Source organism: Malurus melanocephalus, unplaced genomic scaffold (genome assembly GCF_030028575.1).
Source record: "Malurus melanocephalus ecotype Western Australia unplaced genomic scaffold, MMel_1.1 scaffold_20, whole genome shotgun sequence".
Taxonomy (NCBI): domain Eukaryota; kingdom Metazoa; phylum Chordata; class Aves; order Passeriformes; family Maluridae; genus Malurus; species Malurus melanocephalus.
Window position 1 is genome coordinate 1,381,776 of NW_026623252.1, and position 19,482 is coordinate 1,401,257.

The 19,482-nt window shown below is 41.5% G+C and overlaps 1 protein-coding gene across 20 annotated transcripts in view; it reads left to right on the forward strand.

Moving 5' to 3' along the window:
• MAP2 (microtubule associated protein 2) overlaps positions 1-19,482 on the forward strand; it is a 215,016-nt gene that overhangs the window by 75,482 nt on the left and 120,052 nt on the right. For 17 of the 20 annotated variants that reach the window (XM_057389853.1, XM_057389847.1, XM_057389849.1 and 14 more), the window contains exon 3: positions 10,861-10,926. The exons of 2 other annotated variants lie outside the window; for them this stretch is intronic. The gene's annotated coding sequence lies outside the window, so the exon portion shown is untranslated. Of the gene's footprint in view, positions 1-10,352; positions 10,487-10,860; positions 10,927-19,482 lie in introns of all 20 variants that reach the window. One more of the 20 variants, XM_057389843.1, reaches the window with a different exon arrangement.

Sequence of the window (19,482 nt, forward strand, 5' to 3'; positions counted from 1 at the left end):
TGGTTTTGTTAGCTTTTTTTTTTCTTTTGTTTTTGACTTTTCCTCCTCATAAAAAATTGATCTAGTCTGATCTCTTTCTGTTTTTGAAAATGTAGCTCTTTATTCTTTAGGAGGAAAACAATGCATTTCAGTCTTACTGAGTTTCATTCACATCTTTCCCCTTAAATATGGCATCAATCCAGTAAAATTAATGTGCCCTTTGTTTGTCTCTTARCATAGTTCATTTCCTTAGAAAATGTCTTGTGCAAAACCCCAGGCCTTGAGCTAGAGGCTGACATGAGTGCTGCTGACAGGCTTTTAAAAGGTATCAGTGGAAATTCCTCTGTCCAAGATTTAGCTCTTAAGAAGGGGTACCCAGTGTGTTTTGCCACTAATGTTATCCTGACTTGATCTGCAGGCCAGCTTGAAAAGCGGTAAAAGCTCAAGCTCCTGTCCACTATGTGCAGAGGATCATCAGTTAAGAAAGGTGCAGAAAACTGGATGCTTTTAATATTCAYCCTTTAATGATTTATGAGGCAAAAAAAGAATAAACAAGTGACACTTAATATTTTTCTACAGCAGTCTCCTATCCTTGTTTAGTATTGTTMGTGGAGAGCTTGTGTCCAGAAGGGTGTTTGGTGACACCATCAGCTGAATAAGGTCTTTCAGATGTGTCTGTCTGCATTGGTAATAAAAATGYTTGTTCTTGTTTTACAAAGGAACCATTTCTTTTAAATATAACCCCCTCCTTCCCAGTCTCTCCGCGAATGATACCATCATCAGAATTCTCATTATAGCCGTCTTTCATGCCTTTAATGTTGGATGAAAATCTCTTTGTCTCCAAGTTCCTTCAATTATTAATGATTCAGTTGTATTCTTTTTGCCAATTGGTGCAGAGAGAACCTTGGAGCAAATGTGTATTAGTTATTCCATTTATTCTCTCCTCTTKGTTCCTTCTGTGATGTTTCTTAATMGTGCTGCTCTCCTGATTTTTCACCCACAGGTTGTGCATCACTGCTTGGTTCTTTTTGCACAAGTATAGGAGCCACTGTACCCCAAAGAGTAACTTTATTTCTGAAACCTTCTAAAAAGAAGTAGGGAGCCTTTTTACAAATGCTGGGAACATCTGTGTTCTTCAGTATCTTCTGTGCTGTTAATAAGTGGTCAGACACCTTTGTCTGAACCGTTCACACCCTGAGGAGCAGGTGGAAAACTCCAGACCCTAAAGTGCAATCTCAGTGGCATTGTGGAGAGGCAGGGGCCAGCCTTGGTGCCCTCCCCACCCCACTGAGGTCATGCAGCAGCAAAGAGGGGAGGAGTAGGTGGGGTTTGTGTGGAAGAGCTGCAGGCCTTGTCCTCTGAGAGACTGAGCTGATGTAGTGGGAGCCCTATGGGAGCACCCCATGGCATTCCTTTTCTAGTCCTGCTGTCCCTGAAGCTGTAGGCTTTGAAGCTCTCTGGACCTTCATGGCAGATTGAGGCTGAAGTTCCCAACATTGCAGCTGGCCCAGATTAGAAAGGTGCACACTGGGCATGTCTCACTAGGGTCAGGAAGGCTAGAGAGAAGGCAGTATGAAATTAATCCTGTGGCCAKGTGGATTTTGCTGGAGGCTCTACCAATTGCCCAGTCTATCCCTATCTGTAGGGATGGGACAACAGGATCTTTATTCTCTTCAGGGAGGATGCCAGCAAGTTCTAGGCACTGCGCTTGGTACTCTCTGTATAAAAATAAACACATAAATAAATGGTTTGACCTTTTTCAGTAGCAGAGCTTTTAAGTACCACACACACACACACACACACAAATTTCCTTTAATTAGCTCAGTGAATTACTCTTTTATTCCCCCCTTCTTTATACCCCTCACCCAACCCCATTGATTTAGAATATAATTGCTTCCTTGCTTTATCCAAAAATTGCGTCATCTGGAAGATTTTCCTTACTGTTTGGGCTTTCTGTACATTAGAGAAACTTATCTGAAAACATGTTCTTTACATGGAAAGATTAGAAGAATGTTTTCCCAAACTCTCCYTTTTGCTTATTTGGACTCTCCCCAGTTTCCCAGTACCTATCTTACTGTACAAACCCCACATTTTGGCATTTCTCCAGCTGAGACACARACACCACCAAAGAAAATGGAATATTTATCCCAATATTTTAGGGATAGCATTCCCATTAGGGTAAATGAAACTGTGATATTTTTTCCCCACAGTAAGCCTTTTCCTGTCAAACCACTGCCAAGCTACTTTACTCCTGATTTGTCCAGCTATGTGTTTGAAGCCTTGTCTCTTAATATGCTGTTAAGTCCTTTCTTTTTCCCCCCCCCTTGATTTCCTGCTTTTACATCTAGGACCTGCTGTGCAGYATGCTGCAATGATCTTGATTTTGGAAGGTGCTTTCCTGTGACAAACTCATCCTAACTTGGGGTGGAACCCAAATTTTGTAAATGCAAAATCAGGGGGAATGAGTTTGTTGACATTTGTTACTGACAAACTTGTATTGCCAGAAGTATTTTTTAAGTTGTGCTCTTGTGCTGTAGGTACTTGGTTGTTTATTTTTTTCCAAAATCTTTGCAAAGATGACATTTAAGTGATTGGTTTGTRATTTTCCACAACTTCTTTTCAAGAGACCTTTTTTAAGAGAGAATGTGATGTTTGTGAAGATAAAGCAGAGTCTTGTCTGTGATCTGTTATGAAATCTTAAATACTCTTCTTGAGTCATTAGGGAGGATCCATGCAACTTTCTAGGCCAAATCTATCTTAAGTTTTGTTTCTCATGTTGCTCTTTCCTATTCTAACCTGAAGTTYTGCTGATTTTTAAAACAGCCATATGCAGTATTTGCTCACTGTTGGTCTTGTGAAAATTGAGCAATGTTGAGTATGTTGAGTTGTAGCCTTCTGTGCACCATCTTTGTTGTGCCTCTCTGCTGAACCATGACTTGTCCTGCCTGCTTTTCAGATCATATTGATTCTTCTTTTGTTGCCTTTTATGTTCCTGGCTAATCATAATTCAATTTGTTCCTTAGCTTGTCTGATTATATTCCCGGGGTTTTGATTTTCCTTATTTATATGGGATTTGTCTCTGTTTTCCCATGATTTTTATTTGAATATTCAGGCTCTTAAAAAGCTTAGTGTATTCTTCCTGCATACTTGTAGTTTGTTGGTAAAACTGCTAAACTCTCTTAATTCTGCCTTTCCTTTCTAGTTATGTATCCCTGGAGCCTTGCACAGAGCATAAACTCTTACCTGTTGAACTGTCTACATTTCTGTTGCCTGACAAACTGAATGGAGTTCTTCCGAAGAAACTGAAGTAGGATGGTAGAGGAGCCAAGACTGGCAACTCCTCTCTCCATCCTCACCTCTGCCTTTCCCCTTTTTAAATCCAGATCATATACTCCTTGGTGCCCTAGATTGCTGTGGGCTCACTTCTCTGCTGAACAGTTCTGTCCTTTGAAACCAATATAAACCAGTGTCTGGATGGCTTATAGTAGCAAGAATTCCTGTGGCAGTCATTGAAATAGCAGAAGTTTCCTGACTTACTGGCAGTGCTGCCGTTTGGGCCTGTCATCTAAAACGCCATTGATCAAAGTATTACTTTGTTTAAAAGAAGGTCATGTCCCCTGGGATATATCAGATAAGTTCTAAGGTCCTTCATTTATCCAAAAATCCCTTTTGTCTAATGACTTTCATGTTTTCCCCCCCATTCTGAGAAACCAGATTTGACTGTAATCACATTACACTTCCCAAAAGTCTCCCTGGTGATGATGATTGGATGTGGCACCTTTGCTTCTTACTCTGAGCTCATGGACAGTGTAAGTGAGTGCTTCGAAACAGCTGCTGCCTTTTACCCTTGGRGCAACTACCTGGTTCAGATGAGGGAAGTAATTTACTTGTACCAACAGCTTAAAAATAATGGTGGRCAGCACTGTGAGACAACGGTTAATGACGACTATGTTTAAGTTACCTAATCCAAGTCTCCAGTCATTAAACCCATTTTAGTCTTGATGTGATAAGTRGTGTGTATTCAGTGGAGTAGTGACTGACTTAAATATGTGTAAGCAAAGAGGGAATTGGRATCATTATGTTAACCACAGGAAATCTGCTTTTATGGTGATGAAAACAAGAATCAGTCATTAGTAACAATGAATTAGCCTGCAGTATCTRCTATGTTCATTTCACAGTAAATGTGATAGTCAGGATCCATTAAGAAACTCTTGCAAGGGTTTCTTACGTCTACAAAGGTAAGTATCTGTAACACGCAGTTCATGCTGCCAGCCCTCCTTACCTTTTTCTGAAGTGCTACAAGATTATGCCTAAACACAAAGTCTGATCCAGTTGCACTGAAGTCAAGGAAGGGCTGTTGGTGATTTTAGCTGGGCTTTGTCTTAGAGGCTGTTAATTGTGGTTGGTTTTACTGGAAATGGGCAGGTCTTGGACAGGCTCAGCTGCACGCAGGGGACCTGGCTGCCCATGTGAAGAGAGGGAATAAGCTGTTGCATCATKGTGGCAGTGCCACGTCTGAGCGCATGTGGGTCAGGCTGGCAGCCAGCAGCCTGCTCATAAGGCTGCTTTTGTTGTCTCTCCTCTGAGGTGGGGACAGAGCTGCTTCCCCTCCACATGGCTCAGCTGCAGGGAGCTCTTCCGTGGATTTCTGCCTGACTGCCTTCCTTACATAAAGAGTTGCTAAGTGAGAAGCTGTTCAAACCAATTGAGCTACATGTTCGTACATGTTACTGCAATTTCTGTTGCCTGACTTGGTTGGTTTTGCTGTCGAGGAACAGCAGTTAGCTGAGCTAACCAATTTTTCTAAAAAAAATCCTTGAAGGAAAGTGTGGACATAGGAGGAAATAATCAGCTGGCAGCTTTTGGGAAGGCMCTGCTTAGCTGCTAGTGAACATATTTCTGAGAAAAGATTGATCTTTAAATTAAGGAGCACATGCCTTTTCACTGAAAGGGGTAACRGATACTGACCTATTTCAGGAAAATTTCTGTTCTTCAATACTGCATTAACTATATACCAACATCCCATTGACTGAAAAAAACCTTATATCTTCCTAAATRTAAATGGTATTTGAACTGAAATGCTATCCAAAACCTATGATTAGACAAACAGATAAATCTGTGTATTTTTGCATTGCAGTTTAAGGCCATGCCAGCTCTGTTTATATTTTAATTGCATGTTTTGCAAAATCTGCTTCAACAAATGATTCATTAGTTTAGAATATTTTATTTATAAATCTAATATAGAATAATACTTAAGGCTTCTGTTACAAGTTATGACATGACAGTTAATTTAAAAGCATTAGGKTATGTGATTAAGTGAAGCACAACTCATACGTGAACAAATTCTATTACAGTAGCTGTGATATTTTACAGTAAGCAAGTTTTTGTCTTGGTTCATCACCCCACTGGTAGGCCAGGAGAGAGAAAAGGTGAGAACAGGTGGTACAGATTCTATCTGCAGTRTTTTCCTAGTCATAAACCATGTGATAGGATGGAGAAACGTTGTTTCTCTTCGATGCACAGCTTGTCACATGCATCAGGACARGGGCTGTGTGTTCACTCATATAATCTTTGAACCTCCTAGTAAAACAGTGTTTCCTGGACAGGCCTGTCTCAAAGCCATTGTGTTCCTGGATGTGTTCARTGAGTGATCTGGTTTTGTGGAAAGTCACAGCACTCTAAAGTGGCATTGCTTTCTGCAGGAGGGTTGGTGCTATCAAATGCTTCTGATATTGTGGACTCAGGGAGCCAACTGAAAATTTAGCTGGTCTTCCAGAGACAGTGGAGTGACAAGGCACTTCTAGCCTGTGCCACTTGGGACACATCAAATGTCTTTGTAGTGTTTCAGTGGTTCTCTGAGATGGAGGTTGGCTTCTGCCATGTCAAAATTTGGGGTGTGACTACTCACTCATCTCTTTGCTTTTTCTTTGTGGATGGGTTTTGAGCTTGGGGAATTTTGCCCAGCTGTCAGTGGCACTAGAATCCCAGAAACAGCAGGCTGAACAAGCAATGAGACCAAACTCTTCCTCTCTACGTGCAGTACCCAGGACAGACAGGTTGGTTTATTTTGGGGTAACTGTACAAAAGCTTGTGTTGCAGCTATTACTAGTATCTCCACTGCATATAAATACAAGGTTTAGGGACTAACAAACATATTTCGTGAATTTTGCTTTCTTATTCTTTTGTTCTCACTGATCTCTAAGCTAGAAACTAAGGATTTCCTCAGAAAGCCAAAGAATACATTTGGTAGCTTCAAAGCATTAAATGGAGAATTGCTTGTTCTGAAAAGCAGACCTGTGAGTATTTGAATATCCTACGTATTCCAGCTTGATTTTAGCGAAATGCTGGCACAGAGACAATTAGAAAATCCCTTTCTAGATATTCCTTGTATCAATTATTTAGTGGAGGAGAGTCAGCTAGGATTCACAAAAGAGAGATCATGCCTGAAAGTATCTGTTTGACAAGTTTAAAACAAATAAGCTAAGTGGGGGAAAGAGGCCRTAATATGCCTGGGATTTGAAGGCTTGTTTATGTAACCATGCTGCATAGAAGCCCATGTTGTATCAGCCTGTGTCTCAGTGGGTGCAAGAAAGCTGGCTGTGATACTCAGTGTGAGGGGATGGCTTTGGATGAATGCTGGAAAAGTGTAATGTCACCAGTACAGGCCTGTTTTATTGGTAGCCTGGGAGAAAGGACAGATGAGTCCTGTAAAGATGCTGTATTCTGCTGTGGATACAAAGCTGGCAGTACCAGTGGTGTAAAGGAAATAATATGATTGAAAGGGCCCTGAACAGGCTGCATGAGGTGGGTAGATCATCTCCTGCATTCTTCTTCTCTGAGGAGAAGATYAAAAACAAAACCAGGATCTCTCTGCATCCTGAAACTTTGTAACCTGCCTTGAATTCCTTGTCACCCACAGTGGCTGCTAACTTGGCCAGTGGCTTTTCCTAACTACTCCCCGTCCATCCTCTTTGTCAGTAACCATAGAGATGCAGACTGTGACTCCAGCTGTAGCCTCCCTCACTACGCAGACCTGGTGAAAGAGCTAGTGTGCTATACTGCATGTGCTTTTCCAGAATTAATGAATACTCTTCTATTTTGTTTTCCTTCTGCCTTGAGAAGGGGACAAAAAAAATAAAAGCAAGTTTTTCTCTCAAATTGATAGTAAGAAAATTAGTCTGATGTTTATTACAATTGCAGAAGAGCAATGTTTAGAGAGTCTGATGAAGCATTTGTCTCCTCTCAAGCTCTCCAGAAGGCAGTCATCCCCAGCACTGTTTCAAGTRCTAAGACAATAGCGAATAACACGAAAATTCCCTGTTCCAGGGCTATTTTTACCAGAGTGGTGCAGTTCCTGTTCAGTAGACCTATGCCTCTTAATCTACATCACTGATGATATTGGAAGCTATTTTAGGCATTGCGTAAAATGTTCACCCAGTCTTTGCTAAAAAAGAAGCAACCAACCCACAAGTCCTTTGTTAAACACGGGTTGAAATGCTTCAGCRGTGATTTGGGTGGAAAAATCTTAGRCTGAGGTTATGGGAGCATCTTGCTTAGTTTGGGATCAGATATTGTGTGTGACTTGGGAAAGCTAAAACCCATGATTGTTCTTTCTTCCCCCCTGCCCCCRTCATTATCCTGAAAATGAGGAGAACTCTACCATTATCTCTTTATGGTTTTGGCTCTTCTAAGGTATAATGACAACTGTCTTCTTGTTCTGCCCAGCATCTTGCACAGAGGGATCCAGTATGGAGCTGGACAGTAATGAAATTGAGTTCATTAAATTGTATGAATGTGGTGATGAAAAAAAAACCCCACCTGAACGAGCAAAATCTTTTAGAGCTTAGATCAGGCTTCACAGTCTCACCACCTCCTTTACTGAGACTGTAAATGTCTTTACTCCTCTTTGAGAGGTACACTGCTGAAAATGTAATTAATAATTTCCAGGACTTTGACTTGGTCAGCTTCCTTAGATTTGTATTTTCATTKTGTTGGGGTGCACTGATTTTAACTGATGAGTTTCCTGCTTCTGTGACTAAGYCAGGTAAACATGAGGTTAAATCTCAGATAGGGCTGAGTGTTCTCTGTTCCAACATCTATCTGGATTAGGCTCTTCATCCCTATCTCCTCCTATGCCTTTTGTTTTGTCARAATTGTTTTTATTGGTGTGGAAACATATTTTGCAGGGCAGCCAGCATGAACTTGAACATTAAGATGGTTTTTATTTTTATTATCTTTRGGTGAAAYCATTTGCCATGGGCTGTTRTGACAGATTGTGACTCWGGAAATGYTTGCATGGGCAGACTGAAGRTGATTKGGGTGGCTAGTTGAAGATTCATCCCTGGGCTCCAGGGTGTAGGACACAGGCTGGCAATTTGTATCTGTCCCTTGTGAGCCATGTGAGTTCGGTTAGGAACTTCTGAGAGAAATTACAGGACTGTTTCCAAGACAACTTCTTATCTCTCCACCCTCCCAGCTCTGCTGGGACCTCCCAGAGCTCCTGCTTGCTTTGGGGGAAGCATGGCTGGTGAAGGRCAGCTGTAGAAGTGAGGGAGGTACAGTAACAATGCTGTGAACAAGCACCAATTGGTAAATGGTGGAGCTTGGGAAGAYGAGGGCAGGATTAGGGTTTCCTTGGTTTCTGCAGAGGATGATCCTCCRCAGTGGGAGGTTTGGCAGCAGCAGGCACCCCTTCCAGTGAGTCACAGGAGGCCTTTTCAGAGGAAAGGTCTAAGAATTGTGCTAGTGGTGCTTTTGCTCTTTTTTTTCTGTTCCTCCCAAAAGGCCTTTTTGCTGCCATGTGGTACCTGCTCCATTGTCATCCTTGTCCCCTAGAGCCTACCTTCCTCCATCTCCTCATTCTCCTCACTGCTGCAGTGGTTGAGAGAGCGGGGAAGAGCTGTCAGCTCAGGATCGATGGTCTTAAGTCACCGAGATCTGTTTATAGCAGGAGGGTGGAATTTCTATTTGATGCAAAGGTTCATGGATGTGTGAAGTCATTCTRTGTTTGTGGGGGAAGGCAGTAGCAAATTGATTCCCTTTRCAGCCTTCTACCCCCAAAGTTTTGRGAGACAWCCCCTRGAAATCAATGGGAGATTGGTTACTCCTTCTTTTAARCCCCTTGGCCCTCTCAAAGGTGAATGGGATTTGTTGGAACTCTCCCAAACTTTGTGATAGGGAGATGTTTCATTTTCTTCTTGGCAGYCTTCCCTGTGAAGTACTCTGCTGTCACAGGGTCTGAGAAACACCAGCTGACTGATGGGAAGTGAACCTGGTTGATTTGTGTGTCCTGAGTGCAGGAAAATTTAACCTTGTCTCAGTCCTTAAGAGTGTGCTGGTTACTCCTGGTTACTCCTGACTGCTGCTTTGCTGTGWATGCTGTTTCATTACAGACATAAAATGCTTGAAAACAAACCAGTTCATCTTTGAATTTTTGTCATACTCTTAAAAAAAATTATTTATGTTCCTCTACCCCTCCCCAGCAGAGCTTTTGAGCTCTTGAGCTCCTCACAGAGCACTGGGTGATTTCCAAATTCATAGATTCCTTTTACTCCTGAGATTGATATTTTCCTGGAGAAAGCCTTGGAATAGGGAGATGAGATGGAAACAGACACACCAACTAAACAGTGGCAGTAAAACTCAAGCCCTCACTTCACAAGGATCTTGTTTGTGTGCTGAACTGTATTAGTCTGCTAATTAGCATAAGCTGTGAGCTCTTGTATTAGTCCTGAAGGGTCCCTGCTTGCCCCTACAGTCCTGCAGCATTTCTGCATTTTCCCTGATTTTGTTTCTCCTTGGTGTGAATAAATAAATGCAAGGCTCAAATAATAGCTTAGTCAAGCTGGTTCCAACACGTAAACAGAAGCACTACATAGAAAAATAAAAAGCAAGAGCAAATTGCCTTCTTGATCCACAAAACAGAAAATGCTAAATCCCTCCAGACCTCCTTTTTATCATGTACCATCCATAAACTCTGTGTGGGATTTGGATCAGCATCACGGCAGAACCCGGCTGTGCTGCTGCCTGTGTGCAGTGCATGCCTGTGTGTCTGGCAGCAGCACAAAAGAAACCAGTTGATGATATTCATAGGATTAAAGGCCCGATTCCTGGGGACACACTTGGTTGGATGCAATTAAAATGCCTGTCAGGCATTTGATACCAGCAACCCCTTGACAAACTGCTTCAGCAGCCGTGAGGTGCAGCATCCTATTGTAAGTGGATGATGGCGGAGCTGGCTGGCTTGTCATCATTCTCGAAATTTCTGTGGCCAGTGAACTCCCTCTTCCTCTCCCACTCACCCTCTTTTCCTTTTCACCACTGCGGGGACTTTTTCTAATTTGCAGTTTTTCCTTTTCCTGACGTACACATGGTAGATACGAGCTGGTGGCTTGCAGACTGCGTCTGACTGAAGATAGGCAGCGAGCCGATGGATAACAGCACTCCGGGAGAATGATTATGCAGCAGTTATTTAAGGATAGGCTTTTGTGATATGGCAGCATGTGAGCTGGTAATGATTTTATTTTAAAAATGTCATTGAAAAATTKGTTTGCTTGTTGTGAATTTGAAAGAGTTGCACCTTTATGCTGAAGCTTTTTGGATTTAGTCTGCTGTGGATTAAAATCTGTAGCAGTGCACGCTGGATGAATTAAAATGAATAGGTAATAACTTCTGTGGATTTGTTTATGAATATATTGATGCATGCATAATGTGTATTATAYGCAGACACACCTTCATATACACATGCCTGTATGAATATGTTTATGCATTTTTGCCTTTGTATGATAGAAGAGAAACTTCATTCATAGCTGAAAATTGTTTTTCAGCAAAAAAATAAGTGTTTTCAGGGGTATTTTTGCCCTTCTCTTTGTTTTATGTTAACAGATTCTTCAGTGCATAGTCTTGGACGCAGCGCACTGATTGGAATCTTCTTGTTCACAGATCGGAAAGGTAGGACACCTCTTTAATGTGGGAATGAATGTGCTACAGGGTGTGGGCTGTTCTTTGTTATTTTGTTTTTCCTTTATGATTTAAACAATAGTTGTTTTTCTTTGCTTTTGTCAGCTTTGCAGAGATATTCAAATTGTTTTGCCGGTACTGTAAAGCTATTTTTGATGTGTAAGCATATGCTGTAGGTAATTCATTAGTCCTTTTTGCTGCAGCTACCAAGGGGCCAGATACAAACCCGGGTGCTTGCCTATTGTCTTGTGTTGGTATATCGAGGGTGCAAGCTGCCTCCCATCATACCACATTTGGGGTCTTCCTAATTCTGATTTTAGCATCAGCAAGGACAGGGTTAAACTTGCAGGCTTGTTCTGAGCAGGTACAATCTCTCACAGGAAAGCAGCTCAAGCAGCTCAGGGTTCCAGCAGCCTGTCAGTTCTGGGGGAGCATCTCTCTGGTGGCTTTTTGACATACCACTGGCACTTCAGAAATTATGTCTGAAAATCAAAATGAGGAAAACAAGCTGGGTTTTTTTGACAATGTCATTGCCAATTCCCAGGAGTACAAGTTTATTGTCCTATTCCTCTACTAACTTTTGGCCATGGTCAGTCTAACCCCTTGCTCCAGTAAAGGAAAAACTGAAGTAAAACGCAGAATAAAATCTCTGTGTTATTTACTTTGTGTTGGACTTCCAGGTGTGTCAGGTAGGTAAGGAATACAGATCTCATTGATTTGCAGTGGTCTCTATGCCTCAAAAAAAAATCTAGGCAGGATTAAAATTCTGCTCCCTCCACCTTAAAGGAGAAAGGGATATTTATCTTGAATTAACTTCTCAGATGCCAGTTTTCACCCAACACTTACCAAATCAGAATTTATTATATTCTTCTTGGGTGTTCTACAGGTGATCATACTCGTTAACCCTGCATTTAGGTGAGCAGGGATTGTATGCAATCAAAATATGCACTTACCTTTAGTCTGAAGTTTTAGGGGGCCTTTTAAAAGCCTTAAAAAAAACCTGTTAGATTTTTCAGGAAACATAGTTATGTTTCACTCTGTGAGAAAGCCTGGACTCCTGAAATGGCCAGTGTGGGTCCCCAGACAGGCCGGAATCCCAAGCCAGAACCCAGGCACTGGCAAAGGTATGGGCCACTGCTAGGAGCAAAGCATGCCTCAGAAAGGTGTTGAAYAATCAGTCATTGAAATTAATTTCCAGGGCTGGTTAATGAATGCTGTTTTCCGAGGGAGTGCATTGTAAATTTTTCCAGATATTCTGTCTCCTGTTTTTCTTACATACAGTTCTGTTCTTTGTTTTCCTCTTCTACACATATTTCCATTCTCTTGGCCCTCATAGTTTTTCTGTCTTTGGCAGAAGGCTTTTTATCTAATAGGTTTTCTTGGCTAGATAAAATTCTTGAGAAGAATTCTTTACTTGCTAGTTGATCTTAGTTGCTTTTAATATTGTTTTCTCTTGGTATCAGTTATCACTAGACTCATTGACATAGAAAAACCTGTAGAAAATAGGGTATAAAATGCTTTAATTTGTGAAAAATGCATTCAACAATTTGATTTTAGCTAAAAGCAAGTACYTTCTCTTCCCTCTACTTTTAATTTCACTTCCATTGTCCAAGGCAACAAGCCAAACAGCAGTCTCATTCTGATTTCATTAATGTTTTGCAAATTYTGTCTCAAGGACTAATATTGCTTGCTGGGCTTGATGTCAGAATCCACAGTTTTGCTCAAGGGGAAAGGAATGATCTYTCACCAATAGAAATGATGGCATTGTTATCAGACAAGTAGAACTGCCTGGTTTTTATAGTATTGGTGGATAATGAGTCCTGTTTGTTGACAGCATGATCCCTTCAGATGAATGGTTTTCATCTGCTCTGGAAATGTCTCTTATCTCCTGTGCATACCTTATCAGTCCTCTATGGTATCCTAAAAACAAAGAAAGGGCATCAGCTATTTGTTATTAAATCAAAGTTGGTGGATTTTTTTACTGAAAATACATATACATTTCTTACACTTCTGATTTAGCAGTCATTTTAACCTTTTCCTTTGATCTGGGTTTTTAAGATTCATGTTACAAATTGTTCCTTTGGGCTACAGAGAAGAAAATGAGATGTTATGCTGGCAAAAATGGAAATTATTTCAAACAATGTAATTTTCTTGACGAAAAGGTAAGGGGCACTTAGCTGAAAGAAGATAATTAATTCTGGATTGACAGGATTTAAAAATCTCTGGCCACAGGGGTAGCATAAATTGGCTTGGATTATMAAAAGTAAAACATTTTGTTAGCTGTTACAAAAAGGCAACAGAAGCCAAAGTGTGCAGTGGCAATGAGGTGTGCTGGATTACAATTGGTGGACTCCAAGGCGTGCATCCAGGATGACGTGATGTTTGGCACTCACCTTCAATTAAACWTATGACGTGGTGAGCAAATGCACCAAAGGCATCCAGAAGGAGCACGTAGCATCAATTCATCCCCAGCTTCAGGAGTGACCTTGGGCCTCCATGTCTCCAGCTTTCAATATCCTTGATATATTTGCTAGGGATAGATCACCAGGATTAATGGTATCTTGTCCTATGATTTCATGAAACAAGCAATGGTTTGAGCATTGGAATGAATGGTGCTGACTTTGATTTATGTCTTGCGCTTGATGAACAATTCTCAGTGAAAACTTTCCTGCTGTTTTACTGATTACAAACACTATCTCCTAGGCAAATCATTTGGTGGCAAATCAGGGTCCTATATTGTGGTTCTTCTTTCAGCAGTGATGTAAGCAGGTTTGCTTGCAGGGTCTGCTTTTCCTGCTTGAATGTTGGTTTTTATGGGACTTGTAGGAAGGCAGTTGCCTCTGTAACAAAATGGGCTGAAATTGGCCAAGGGACTCAAAAGTTACTAGCTGCAGAGAATATCGTCCACATAAAACTGATTTTCAGTGGCTAAGACTGGAGCTAATGTATCCTGCTCAAAGTTCTTTCCTTACGGATTTGCGTCTTGTGTSCTCCCCTGCCACAGCTTCCATTATCTCACTTTCTGTGTGGCTGTGCTGCCAKCTGAGCAGGACACGGCGTGCTCTGAAGCTGCTCTGSTTTCTGGCTGGCCATTGTGTGCATKTGCTGCCTGTCTGGAAGGTCAGAGACAGTGAGTGSTGAGGTTATGGCAGTGCTTCCTTCATTTARAGGAAGGACTCATTTTAGCTTTGTTTTTCATTTCTAGGAAGAAAATAAATTTCTGTCCTTAATTCTCTGTCAAGCTATATTTTAAATATTAAGAGCTAGGGAGAGTTAGGCAGTGGAAGTCTGGTTTAGTAATGTTAGAAAGGACCCTGTGTAGCCTGTCAAGAAAGTAATCATCAAAGCACAAGAATCCAGTGGAGGATGAACTGGACCAGGAGCTGTGCTGACATGGCCTCAACTGGAGGACGAAGGTGCACCTGATTGGGTGCAGGCCTGCGATTCCTGTGAATGACTATAAACTGCTGGGTYAAATACTAAATTTGTATCCTCTTTTTCTTCCTTACTTTCTTTGTCTCTAAAACAGACAAATGCCAATGTATTTCTCAGAAGTATTCATCAGCTTCGCAAAATTATTGAGATCCTTTGTTTCAAGAAGCTTCAAAATTTGGTCATGAGCCTTAGTAGAATTTGGTGGGTTTTGTCTTGGCTGCAGTAGCAAAGGTGTTTGTGGTATTACTGCACTAGTAGTAACAATACAAAGGTTAAAATACATTTACTAAGACTTGATTCAGCTTCCCTGATCAATTTAACTCTTTCTTTGCTGCACTGGAGTACATCAGTGATGACATTTAAGATCTTAATGAATTAATAGCAATCAATCTATCTGTCCCATTTCATATAAAAGAATGGCTGTTTCCTGATGGACACTTAGCTGRCGTACCAAAGCTGGGAAGGGCAGTGTCTGTGTTGCCAGTAGCGTGCTAGGAAAAAACTTCTGTAGCAGCAGGGCTGCTGACTCATGCTTTACAACCCTGGAACATTCCCCGAAAGGCTGGAGGCGCAGATTAACTTCCTTTCCCCATCCTGGTCATGGGACAATTCATCGCATTATTTGCCACCAAGTGAAGCCTCTAGATAGTTACGCACTGCTGCTGTTTTCACTGACCTTTTATGGAGTGCATCAGCATGGAGAAATCATGGGCAATTAATTTTAATACATTGGGTGTCAGTCAGTGCTAAATCACAGAAGCTGTTTACATGTGTTTTCTGAGTCATCCCAGTTCWTGTGATAAGGTGATTTTTCAGTATGTATGATTAGTAAATTACATTTATCTCTTTTTCTTACTTGGTGTGTATATTTTCCATAAAAATGCAAATATATGCCCTAATTGGCTAGAAGAAAATGAGTCATGTGTAAGGAGGTGCCTTTCTTTAGCTTTTTCATTGTCAAGGGGAAGAGTTTCATGCCTGCTGGAGATAGGAACAGAGAGCAGTGGGAGTAAGATCAGAGATGTGTATTAGGTGACAGGATAAAACTGTCTGTATCATCCAGTTGCCTCCATCTCTGTGGTTCCCAAATTGCTTCCTTTCACATGCCCAAAGAGACCYGAGCACTTTGCTGCTCCTCAGCATCATAGCATTTGATACTGAGAAGTTTGATCGAATGGTAGAATTCATAGCCCTGAGTTCGGCTCCAGGGACTTTCACATCCTTGAACACCTATTTCAGGTGTTTGAGTTACAGATGTGGAAATAAAGTCACAACACATCTCTGTGAAAAGTTMCTTGAGAAATCACTGCCAGCTGCAAGTACAGTCCAAGCATAGGTAGCATTTTTGCTCTGGAGAAAGCTCTCATTCTTCCTGCTCTCTAGTGCCAGGGACACTGTTCACCTGCCCGTACATCACTGTGTTGCTAGGCTGTAGTGATGGTCAGTGTGCTCTCAGGCCCCACATGTGCTTCAGGCAGTGCTGCTCTTTTGCAATTGTATTTTACATAATCTCAGAGCATCAGGAGGGTTTCTATTGACATTTCTGAGCTGATTATTTGCAATATAAGATGTTAATGGAGTTGATTTGGAGTTTCACCGGTTGGAAGTCTCTCTTGCCAGTGTGGATTTTGTACATTTCCCAACTATTTTTTAAAATACTTGAGGCTGAGATATCATGGAGCAAGGGCAGCAGGAGTGAAAGACACAGGGCTGTAACAACATGGAGATTGATCAGGCTMTGCCTTTGGGCACTCGAGCCCTGGACACCAGCCTGCCTGTTGGGATTCAGCACTGCTGTATTATTCTTCCCTTATATTCAGGCCTGAGCACACCAGAAGACAAGCTCAGTGGTAGCTCCAGCTTGCCTTCATCTCTGTCTGTAGTCACAGTCYACCTGAAATTGTCTCTGAGGTCAGAGAAGGGACAAACCCACTAACATTTCATAGTTTAGGACAGTTACCTGCTTTAGGGTTTCSATAGCTGCAGCAGTTTAGCTCAGATCTGTTTAAGGGTGGATTTACTTGCAGTGATCCAAATACCTTCTCAGCACTTTTTAGAGTGATTGGTGGATGGTGGCCTGGTGGATGAATTGGCATTAGACTCCTCGGTGTTGACAGTGGGGTATAAACCAAGTTTATGATGGATCAGGATGTCTGATACCTCTATTGATAAATGGATGTTCAGYTGGGCCTTAGTTGTTGCTGCAATTCGAGTGTATGGCAGCAAGTCTGTGTYGCCAGGCCTCATCCTGGGGATAATCCTGGCCACCCCCAAAGGGGCTCAGCCATTCTCAGCATCAGCTATCCAGTGCAGACAGATCCCTGACCCAATGACATTCTGCTCCAATGACTTCCCCAGGCTTCTTTCAAAGTTAAGTGTAGTCTGACTGTTGATTCTGCATCTTTTAAAAATGTATGTAAAATTAGAAACACACATASTTCACTTTTTAATTGAAACAAGGTGCAGCTGAATGTGCAGTGAGCTCTTCACTCATCATACATGCTCTGCTASAGCCAGTGTGCAGCTCTACACATAYCTCTGAMTCTCTAAAGGACAAGACAACATTTGAGTAATCTTTTCTTGGGTTTAGCAACATGATGATGAAACTGAACGAACATTAGAAGCCAGAGAATGAGTCCAGACAGCCCTGATWTTTTTTTTATAGTCAAAATAAAAGTTAAAGCAACAGATTGAAAACTTCAGTAATGTGCTGAATGCCCTCAGAGAAGATAGAAAGCCAAAATTTAAAACTCTGTGATCCTCCCACATCCCATAGTTTTATGCATATACAAAAATGACTTATATCTCTTTCCAGAGCCCACTGGGGTCCACAGAGGTTTGTGTTCYCAGCACCTGGTGCTGTGGGCTCACTGTACTCAGAGCTGTTCTTGATGTTCCCCTGAGCAGAAGCTTGGTTTCTCCTTGGGTGGATGTGCAGTGCCCTGGAGAATTGAGTCCTCTTCTTGGACAGCTGCCATGAAGTATGACTGCAGTACATCTAAGCATATTAACAATCATTAAAGGAAGAATCAGTGCCATTATTTGTAGTGGTGGTGTTACGTAATGAGTAATAAGAACAGCAATTCTTGTAAGGGCAGAGTGAGGCGTGGGCAGAACTGCTCACTGCGACAGCCTTCCCTGCAACCTACACCCAATGCCCTTGAGGTTTTGAATGAATGTGCTTACTCTGAGGTTCATGGGATTTAGTATCCATTAGAAAAAATGTATTTCAACAAACACTTGTGGAAGTAATTATGGAAAGGTAAGTTGACACAACTACTAAAAGCAGTTTTACAATTGTATAGTAGTGTGTGTGTTTGTAAAAACTTTAAATGCCAATGTGTGAGTTRCTCACAAGTGGGAAACTTAAGCACTTTAGTGACTAATTATAGAACAAAAGAGATAGAAACCATGCTCCATGACACAAGTAACACATCCATGCARCTTGTAGTTTGCCAACCATAAATAACTCCCTGGAAGACCTCATTAAAGAATAAAAATCCCCAAAGAAACAAAATCAAAAGAAAACAAAACCAAACACCAAGGGAGAGTTCTCTGTGGTTGCCTGTGACTGTCGTTCTGAATTGTTGCACACGTTCTGGTTCCCATTACTTCTACTGTGTGCCCTTAGTGTTGTGTTTGGCAATTCTAGGAGTTGGTGGGTGGGTGAGTGTAAGAGCATAGTAGTCAGAGATTTTGATCTTAATAAACCTGTTAGTTCAATGTGGTGGGATGGCCCTTGGTACACAGAACTATCTAACTGGATAGGTTAGATTCTCGGGAATGTTTGATTGGCATATTGTTATTGTCTTGAAGTCCTGTTATTTTCAGTGTTGTTGTGCTGCRACTTTTACCTCAGAATGATGTTTACAGATTAAGCAAAGCCTAGAGCCTACCTTTTCTTGTGTGCTGTCATTTCTCACTTTAWATGTCTGTAGAAAATGCAGCGTGTTTAATCTTGTTTAGCATACTTAATGGAGGGAACAGAAGAAGGGTGTGTTGAATCCTGGGCATTTGTGCTTGGTGGTCCAGGCGCACATCAGGACCCTCCAGGCAGAAGACTCTGCACAGCTTTATTGCTGTGGTTTCCTGCACAAGTTGGACATGGATGGCTTTGGGCAGGAGGGTTTGCACATGCCAGAGATGCCTCCTGCTTCTGCTGTCTCTGTACTGGTGGTGTTGTTCTTCATCACGTGTGGAGGCCACCACTCTCTGTCAGCTGTGTCACACTGGCACTGGGACTCYAGCCCTCCTGCACAAGCAGGAGTGACACATCTGTGCCTTTTGCTGAAGATCATGTTTATTTTTTCCTCTCTCAGTTGTAAAGTGATCTGTGAAGGAAAAATTCCTCTTAACTTCTGCTGCTGTCTTTGAAATAGGGCTCTGGAGGCTTAGGGCTATTGTGATATCCTTTATGGGCAACTTGGCAGATGAYTGTGTTCTGCTTCAGGGACATCTCAAGTACCAAAGCCACTGCAGTTACCTTTTGGATTGTGATTTGATGCAACCTACAAAATACTTCCTGGCTGTGCAACCCACAACTTTTTTGTTGCTGTTCATATGTTAAAGGTTGWGCTGAGTCCTTCAGGCCAAATGTAAGTATTTAGCCATGGTGAATGGCTTTGAAAAATGTTTGTGATTTTGCCCCTGAAATATGAAYCTATCATTAACAGTGGAGAAAAGCAGTGAGATGTACAAAAGGAGATACAGTCAAATCATTGCATCTGTGTCCACATGTTCACTTACATTTTGTTACTGTTTGTGTTTGCATTTTCCGGAACTCTCTATATTACGAGTAGCCCTTGTAGTAACTCTGTTGTGACCTATAAAATTCCTTTCTGCAGTATCCAAAGGAACACAAGAAATACCAAAACAAAGTCTTCTATCTAATATCAATGAAGGGTGCTGTGTTAGAAATCATTTTATCAGGTCTGTTGCAATAAAATACTGTGGAAAAACTAATTCCTGGAACAAATCAGCTTCTTCCTGTAAACAAATATGAATTGTTCCTGTGTGTATATATGTGCATAATCAAATATAATACAGAAATGTAGGCTTTAAAACCATGGTGTTAGGAAGGGAAGAAAATAATGTACCTTTTTTCACTCACCC